The 10,023-nt window shown below is 41.0% G+C and overlaps 1 pseudogene; it reads right to left on the reverse strand.

Moving 5' to 3' along the window:
• Nucleotides 1-8,007: 8,007 nt before the first annotated feature.
• On the reverse strand, nucleotides 8,008-9,734 carry LOC100950963 (annotated as a pseudogene).
• Between the last annotated feature and the right edge of the window lie 289 nt (nucleotides 9,735-10,023).

Raw genomic sequence — 10,023 nt, forward strand, 5'->3', positions numbered from 1 at the left:
GGAGGCTCCAGGTGGGCCAGGCCCAGCCCCAGATCCTCATCGTCACCCTCCTCGCGCCCCAGCTCTGATGCAGTCTCCATCTTAGCAGCAATCGTGACCTCCTCAAACTGTGGGTAACTGTCGAACACCTGCGTGACGTCCCGCATGGTCATCTCTATCCAGATGGTCCCTCAAACACATCCGGACCCTTCTCCAAGTGGCCATTGTAGATGTCGTAGTCAGCCAGCGAGCACCCGAGCTTGCTCAGCTGGCCAGCAAAGCAGGTGAGGCCCCCGGGATGACAGTGTCTACCTTGTCCGGGTTCTGGGAGCTGAGGTGGCGCAGCTCAGACCACAGCTGGTAGTTGAACTGGCTGGCCTTGGACACAAGAGTGCTCAGCGTTCACCCCATTGGCCAGACGCTGTGGGGCCACAAGCAGCAGCCCCTTGACTTGAGGTGCTCAGTGTACCCCTCCGCACGCTAAGGACTCCGTTTGAGGAAGCGCGGGTAACCCCGCGGGTGTCTGGGCAGCGAGTGTGAGCACAGGAAGCGCAGGTGCAAGGGCCGGATGCGGGAGCGCTGCAGGAGGGGCAGTGCCTGGAGGGCAGGGTCGAAGGTGCGGCAGGTGTGATGTGTGTGACACGCGCCTGGTCCATCAGCAACTGGCAATAATCCAGCCGCAGACTGAGTGTCTTGTGTATGAACACCAAGGTCCCCTGGTGGCAGTTGCTGACATCTTCCTAGGCGGGGTCAGTCACACAGACACCCTTCACCTGCCGGCCTGCCTTCAGGTAGCGGTACCAGAGTTTGTTGCACGGCTGCAGCCAAAGTGCCCGCTCATACAGCCAATTGAGACTGGGCTTTGGAACTCGCTGTTTGAACTCGATGTAGCGAAGCCAGCATTTGACAGAGAACTGATACCGAATGATTTCCTTCCTCCAGGTCCGGCCATCTGCATGATTCCCCTCCTCTTCCTCCAAGACAAGGTCCGGCGTCTCGGCCAGCAACAGCCACTCCATCACCACTTTCATGACTCTCCGAGTCAGAATAAAGGCCTGCCTCTCCACACCATACCTGTTTCCTATTGGCTGGGGATCCTTCCTGAAAGCTCGTGTCTGGTAATAAAGCTCTCAGGATTTGATGAAAATGCTCTTTCACCTGCCGTAATGCGGCAGTGAACAATGATTGTACAGCTCCAACCCTGGCGACAGAATGAGACCTTGTCTCTTTGCTAGAGGTAGAAGGAGGAGCTACAACCTTGTTGTCAAGACAGCCAGCTTTCCTGGACCATCTGAGAGTCTCCATCGGGTCGTCTTCATCACTCGTGTTGGCCAAATTCTTACTGAGTGCTACGTGTATTTCCAAATGTTGCTTTTCAGCTCCTAGAAGCTGCCACATTCCTCGGCTCAGGGCCCCTTCCCATCTTCAGAGTCAGCAGTTGTATCACTCCCACCTCTACCCTCACTGTCAACCTCTCTCCCACTCTAACCCTTGGCTTCCTTCTTACAAGAACACTTGCGGTTTCTTTGGGCCCATTCAGGTAGTTCTGGATAATTTTTCCATCTCAGAATCCTTAACCACATCTTCCATGTCCCTTTTGCCACCTAAGGTAACACATTCACAGGCACTTAGTTTAGGATCTGTTTACTTTGTTTTATACTTGTTTAATTGCTGTAGTGTTTTTTAATTTTCCAGCCTACCTTTTTGGTTTGTTTTATCTTTTCTGGTTATCTAAGAACTGAAAAGCATAAAGAGATAATCTACAAGAATAAACCATAATCCAAGCAAGAGGAGTGAATGTTTGTTTTCTCCTCCGGGGTCCCTCCATTTCCTTCTCTGGGTGATTTCCAGATGTTAGATTACTAGCCGTCTGCTGTGCATCAGAAAACTATAACAAGTACAATGCAGAGTCTCTCTGAGCCCTGAGGGCTTAACTCTCCCTGCTAGGAGATAAGATGTTCCTAGTGGTTAGAATAAAGGAGACTATGAGATAAGAGCTCCGGGAACTCAGAGTCATGGAAGCCTTCTTGGGAGAATTAGGTCTTACTAATTTTTAAACTTACTTGCTGACCAATAAATTGCTTTTTATTACATCTACCTATAAAACAAATCATTTGTAAACTCTCTTTAAAAATGTTTTTTAAAGTTACAATCTTTGTATATTACATAATTTTAAAATCTTTAAACTAATAATATGAAGTTTAATAAATAAGAGAATATGCTTGGAACATATATCTGGGTCTAATACTAAGGCGTTGTTATGCTTCTGAAAACTTTCTTTACATCATCTTACTTTTTATTCTTTTTTGTTTTTGTTTTTGTTTTTTGGTCGGGGCTGGGTTTGAACCCGCCACCTCCGGCATATGGGGCCAGCGCCCTACTCCTTTGAGCCACAGGCATGGCCCCATAATCTTACTTTTTTAATGTTTGCAGAAAATTGCCTATACTAACTTCAAAGTTGTATTTTATAGTTAATAAACATAAAATTAGTGACACCTTTAATTAACTTTTCTCAGTAAACCATTAGAATTTTTTGTTTTTGTTGTTGTTGTAGTTTGTCCAGGGCCAAACCCTCGGTATATAGGGCCAGCACTGCCCAACCATTAGAATTTTTAATTGGAAAATTCTTTTTTAATTAAGTGCTGAGGTTACTGGAAAACTCTAGATGATTTCTGCTAAATGAAGGACATTTAGCATTTTTTAAATTGGAGGGTTAACTGTATAAAAATTCAGCCTAAATATGCCCAAAGGCACTCTATTTTTGCTTTTATTGAAAATACCTTTGTGTGGTAAATTTTACTATAAGGCAAAAGTTATCCAAAAAGTTGTCTATAATTCTTTTGAATGTGTCACCAAATTTAGATGCTTATAGAAGTGTAGGCACTTTTGTTTTCATTCCATTCTGGAACACAGTATGAGCCCACCTAATTGAGATTAGGAGCTCCAGTAAAACGACCTTTCCTAAATCAAGACATCCCTAAGCATAGTATCGTTCAGTTCCTCCCATGCTTTTGTCTTTATTTGGAGTATTTTGTCCTATTTAGTATTTTATATCTAGGCCAGCGGTTCTCAACTGTGGGTCATGACCACTGAAAATACATCCTGCATATCAGATATTTACATTACAATTCATAACAGTAGCAAAATTACAGTTATGAAACAGCAACGAAAATAATTTTATGGTTGGGGGTCACCACAACATGAACTATATTAAAGGGTCTCAGCATTAGGAAGGTTGAGAACTACTGATCTAGGCACTCTTGGGATATTGTAAAGCCAATGAGGAGAAAAGCCGGAGTATTTTCCTTTCCTACTCTGCCTCTATGCCTGTCCCCTCAGGTACAGAAAGTCTCTTTCCCAAGGCTCTAGTTCCTGCTGTCAGGTCCTCCAGTTTGTAACTGGTGATTTTAGCCCCTGGGCTCAGGGAACACCCTCTATTCCCTTGGTCCTTGCCACCTGTTATGGGATGAAGAGGGTCCAGCTGCCTGTCCTGGTCAGCCAACATGCAGAGACAGGGATAGATCCACCAAACTTTCCTTGTCAGGAGGCCAGCAGTTCTGGAGAACAGTCAGTAGCCTATAAGGGCAGAGCTGTTCTGTTCTTCCATTTCCAAAATCAGTTTTGTACATAAAGGTTAGTACGGTTCTTGCTTTTTTTTTTTTTTTTTTGAGACAGAGACTCAAGCTGTCCCCCTGATTAGGGTGCCATGGCATCACAGCTCACAGCAACCTCCAACTCCTAGGCTCAAGCAAGTCTCCTGCCTCAGCCTCCCAAGTAGCTGGGACCACAGGCGCCCGCCACAACACCTGGCTACTTTTTGGTTGCAGCCATCATTGTTGTTTGGCGGGCCTGGGCTGGATTCGAACCCGCCACCTTAGGTGTATGTGGCTGGTGCCTTAGCCACTTGAGCCACAGGCGCCGAGCCAGTTCTTGCTTTTAACTTTTATCTTAACAGTAATTAATACTCATCTTAAACAACAGTCATCACATAACCCATGACCCATAATAAACAATAATTGACATAACCCAGGACTCAAAACAACATTTCTAATTTAAAAGTTAATCTCCTAAATCACTTGCCCTAAACTACTCAAGATATACACACTTTTAGGTTAAAGATTACAAAGTTTACAAAACAGTAAGAATGGGAGACGTGAGGTAAAGGTCAGGTAGGACCTAAACCAACCAGACCAGCTGCCTTGTGTCAGCCTGAGCCTGATGGACTCCGTCTTATTCTCACGACATGTGCTCTTACACCCAGGCGTGGCAATGACTTGTAACTGTTGCTAATCTCTGGATTGCCTTCCTGCCCTTGTAGGTTTCACAGCTCTTTCATCATTTTGTTTTAATTACCTCCATTAAATTCCCTATATTATAAATACTATAAAGTAGTTTGGGTTACCCAGGTCAATCTTTGTGGACTCACCCCTGGTCTAGTCACCTCGGATGGTTAGGGTAACGTTGCCCTCTTCCCAGTCTTTGACCAGAGGTGTGGGCAAGCTGGCAAACTGACAAAAGTATCCCCTGCTCCTAACTCAAGAGGTCCAGGGGTCAAGGGAAGCTGAGCAGTTGCAGGGACCCTAACTGAGTACTGAGGACACTGGAGAGGAATGTCTTCGTCCTCTAATTTTCTTTTAGCCACCTTGACCTTGGCCAACCTAGCATAGAAGGATTCAGAAGCTAGTTGGTTATCAGTTCCCAAGACTAACATTAGTATGGCCCAATGCTTCATCTGGCTAAGCTAGAAAACAAATCAGTCTTTGTCCAGTGTGAAGTTATTACTTTCTTACCCACAAAAGGGAAACAGGAAAACCCTGTGAATTGTCAGTTGACTTGTATATCTCAAGTGTGAAGATTTATTTGGTGAAAATGTCAAATATTTGTAGGTTTACAGTTCATTAAGTTGATCTTTAATATGTTTAAATTAATGGAGTTTTATCTGCAGAGTAAATGCATACTCACGTCTAGTAATCCTCACAATAAAAATGAGGCCTTGTCCCAAGTGCCTTAGTTACAGACTAATTGGTATCGGTCAGAAAAACTCAGTTCCACCCCCAGACAGAGAGGTTAGCCACCTTCAGATTTTTCTGAGTTTAATTTAAATTTTACTGCCTGTTTAGACTCAAAATCCCATACTGGGAGGATTACCTGTATTTACAAGGTTTCTGTAGAAAAAAAAAAAATCCCTTCACAGGATAGGCAGTGTTTAAAGTTCATGAAATTGGAGAATAAGGACAAAGCCGGCCATTCTGGTGTTCGGGGTAGGGGAGGGGGAGACTTTTAAAAAGTAAAAACAACAACAACGAAAAAAAAATTTCTATAGTTGTCTAAGTGTAATGAACCATGGGGCACTGAGTGATCCATATTTGGACAATTCTTAAATAAGGAAAATGGAGAATTGCTGAAGCAGAGAGGAAGTGTGCTCCCCAACAAGAAGTGATCACACAGCTCTCTGCATGAACTGGGGTTTCACCTGGGGCTCTGTACTCACGTTTTCAGCTGGAGGAGGAAACTTGCAGATTAAAAGGGCCGGGGCCTTCGACTCTGTTCTTTAGGCAGGGCTTCCATCTAGTGGTCTGTGATAGGAATTAACCCAAAGGTTTTATTAAATACTATTTCATCACAAACTTTGTGAAAATAGAAGGATAGAACTCCATCATGTTGCCTGGCAGGGGAAAATTTCCCTCTTGAACCCACTGAATCCTGTCTCTCCAAGAACGGCAGAGTTCTTAACCTCTAGATTTTGTCCTGTTCCCTCCATTCACAGAGATCTCATACCCAGTGTATCTATCTGCACACAGAACAGAAGTATGATTTCTAACGACCTTAAAAGAACATGTACACACACGTGTGCGTGTGCATGTGTGTGTGTGGTTGCTTGGGTTTGGGTGTGCTGAGTAAGCTCAGTTGTTGAAAAGACAATGGCTCTTGCTAAAGGCGCGGACATAGGATACAAATCGGTAAGAATAGTAGGAGAATGAATAAATGTTGACTAGACAATGAGATAAAAGCAGATGCAACTGGCAAGGAAGAAATACACACAGTACTTCATGGGAATGGGAAGCAGAGTGGGGCCAAAATGAGATAATTATTAACTAGAACATACACAATTCATGACCTCACGTTGCCAGAGCTCTCCTGCTCCTCACTGGCATATGACTTTGAAAAGTCCTTCTCCATCTGGGCGTCACTGTATCTGAAAGCTACTTTGGCCACATACCTCTTTGAAGTTCTGCATAAATACTGCATTATAATGCATTATAATACATATTGCTTTATATAAATACTGTATCTGAAAGCTACTTTGGCCACATACCTCTTTGAAGTTCTGACATGTAGTATGGACTCTCTTTTCCCATTTATATACAATTTTGTGCACAATTTTCATGACTTAAGGACATTCCAAAACTTTTCCCTGATCTCCAGTTTTACCATTCCATAGAAAATAGGCCCGTGACAACTCTTAGCACTGGTACATTTTCCTCCTTTTTTTCTTATCATAACATTAATACATATTGCTTTATATAAATACTGCATTGAAAGCCCAAGCACTCACACACAGAAATGATATGATACAGTATACACCACTCCACAAAAGCAGTGAACACTTCACATCCTACAAAATCTACTTTCTAAAAGTTTGAAAATTCCGAATTTCAAAAGGTACAGCTGAAGACATGGGGATAATTTTGGCAGCCAGTAATTTTGGCAGGGAAGTTACAGCTTGCAATTTGAAAATACTGAGGTTAGAGTAATCATTGTGCTTTGTATTACAGAATGTAATGCATTCAACTGCTTTTGAAAATAGAATACTGGCTGTTGAAGAAGCATGTTCAAAAATATTTCATTCACTTCCAAATCTTCCACCTGTGATGGTGGTTTCTATGCATCCCAAATCTTCAGTCATTTCAGTCAGGCAAATTACTAAAGTAATGTCTTAATTCTTCCCGTACAGTGGTATTTCATACCATTGATGTTTGCATGCTATAATTTTGAAAGAAAGGTGTAATATTCACAATGTTCAGCAGAACAAGGAAAAGGTCAAAAAACCTGCCAGGTACTTCTGAGATGGTCTTGTGTCAGCCTCATAAGCATTCATTCTACGGCATAGGAAGCTAATTCTTAAATACAATTTCCAAGATAAAGCACATTTTCTCATCAATAATGAAGCATTTTTTTCAGGCACTTCAGAAGTATACAAAAGAAGTTTAGTTTGAACAGTTTTCTTGGAATATGTTGAATGTGGTATATCTTAACAGACGTAAGATTTCCAAGAATATACAAGGGTAGATTTTATTTGAGTTACTCAGAAGAGACAGAAAATGTCTTCTGAAAGAGGTGAACTCACTCATTATCAATAGAAAAAGTATCCACTGTATTCATCTCTTATAGAAACAGAAAACTATCACATGTCCTCCCGTGGAATAAAATACATGTATATATGTCTACATGATTTAAAGTTCCATTGTACATAGTTAAGCAATAAAATCTGGAAACAAGCATGAAACCCTATAATTCACATGTTAAAATGTTCAAACTATGACTGACACGTGAAAACTGCTAGGACTGTAAGGGACAAGACACATGTAGAAACTACTTGGGATGACCTCAGACTTTTTCCAAAATTACAATTATTACCTTCTAGTTTAAAAACTTTAATTTTAAATTTAAAAAGAAATCTTACAAGGGTACATGTGAAATTTACTAAATGTAGAATATAAATGTCTTAACACAATAACTAAGAAAATGCCATGAAGGCTATGTTAACCAGTTGGATGAAAATATTTCAAATTGTATATAAAACCAACACATTGTATCCCATGACTGCATTAATGTATACAGCTATAATTTAATTTAAAAATGTAGGAACATAGTTAAAAAAATAAAAAAGAAATCTATACACAAACAACCAATTTGAACCAGACCCAAGAAGAAAGTCAGTGGTAAGTGGGACTCAATCCTTTATTTTACAAGCTTATTCCTTTGTAAAACTAAAGCTCCACTTTGTTACATAAAAGTTTTACAACGTTAAATCCAGAGACGTATGTAAAATGCTGCATCTAAATGGTTAGCGCACTGCTGTTCCATTGGTTCATCCGTGACTTCTCTGGCTTTGTTGTGATTTTCCATAGACGATTCTGAGACACTCTCTCCAATTTTATTGGAATTGGATCCCACTATTTCTTCTGTTTCATGGATCCAGGAGAGCTCCTTTTATGAGACAGATCAGAGTCCTCCATTCGATTATTTTCTTCAGAAGTCTCTTCATTTCAGATTCTTTTCCTTGACTTCTTTCTTTCTGAGATCATTTCCCTTGATATCCTAAAAAGACTCTCAAAATAGGCAAATGTTGTATTTTAAAATTTTGTTTTATAATTACCTACAGTTCAATTTTACAAATTCAAATCCCCTGAAATTCTGCAGCCACTAACTGCAAATAGGCAGGAGAAAATCAGCATTATAAGGAGTTCCATTATGTTAAACCGTTTCACACAAAAATTTTTAAAAAATATAAGAACTTGAGGGTTTTTTTTTTTTTTGTTCCACTCTTCTACAGATGGTCTTTAAACATCATCTTCTTCACTCTCTTCTCCATCTTCTTCTACAGTGCTGTTTTTGTCTTTATCCTGAGAAGATGACTTTTCTATTTCGTCTCCTACTGGACATTTTGCAGCCAGTTCTCTGACGTTAGCTACTTTGTCAAACCCGAGTCTTTTTACCACATGCCCCTCAGCTTCCACAGCATCTTCATCTGGTTGTTGTTTTGTTTTTTCTTTTATTTATTTATTTATTTATTTTATTAAATCATAGCTGTGTGCATTAATGCAATCATGGGGTACAATGTGCTGATTTTATAAATAATTTGAAATATTTTCATCCAACTGGTTAACATAGCCTTCACTGTATTTTCTTAGCTATTGTGTTAAGACATTTATATTCTACGCTTGGTAAATGTACCACACCTACGGCGCATCTTACAAGAGTACATGGTTGTTTACTTTTCACAGGGCTCACTGTTTATGTTTTATAGGCCTTCTGATTTGGATGTTAAAGAGTCACTGCGATTTTTCTCTTCATTTTGCTGTAAATGTGACTCTGTTGTCTTAGCTCTCAGGCAAACCATTTGTTGTCATAGAGGCTGACAAAGAAATCTTCGGCCAGTTAAGTGGCCTGGGGATTCCAGGCCCATTTATATTAGACTTCTCAGTATAGCTTGGAGAATTTCCAGGAAACAGAACACCATTTGTTCGATTTAAACTATTGGAATTGGTTTTCTCTGAAGAAAGATAAACACAGCTAACAACCGTCACATTCTTTTCTGCTCTTCGGAGAAATGTGTCTGTTCCTGTTTCTCCTTAGATCTGTTAGCAGTTCACATAGTCATTAGATTAGAAAAAAAGGTACCATTAACTCCAGGGACAATTTTCAGTATTCTTTCCTTCATTTTGTCAAAGAGAATATATTTAACATTAGGGTTGGGGAGACTTCTCGGTTCAGTTCTGAAGTTCTGAAATCATCCATCACTTTCTCCAGTTTGAAAACAAAATAGCCTTGAAGTTGGGACCACTTGAATCAGTTTTCCAGTCTTTGCTACGTGACACAGGAACTCATCCAGAACAGGACAAACCTTCCCCCGCCCCATCTCAAAATCTTTCAGCACCTCCTGCAGCCTCTCAACATCCATGGCTTCCTTCTGAGAGTCCTCCTCAAGCTCCACCTCCCTCCATGGGCCTCCTGAGGACCAGAATGCATCCCCCCACCTCACACTGCCACCCAGATGCCTTCCCCCAGCTGCTACCACCAGCCCTCCAACATAGCCCAATTTTCTTCTTTCTTTACTATTTCCTTATTTCCACTCTTAACATTTTTTGATCTTTTCTTTGTGTGCTCTGATATATTATTCAGTGACACTGATTCTGTTCTCCCCAGCATCGTTCATTTTTCTGTTTTCCAGTATTCGTTAATGTTTTCTATCTCTATTTACGCACCTTCTTTAGAAAGAACCAGAAAGCAGGACATGGGACAGCACATAAGTGATAGTGC

Source organism: Otolemur garnettii, unplaced genomic scaffold (genome assembly GCF_000181295.1).
Source record: "Otolemur garnettii isolate 467f Iridium unplaced genomic scaffold, OtoGar3 scaffold00001, whole genome shotgun sequence".
NCBI lineage: Eukaryota > Metazoa > Chordata > Mammalia > Primates > Galagidae > Otolemur > Otolemur garnettii.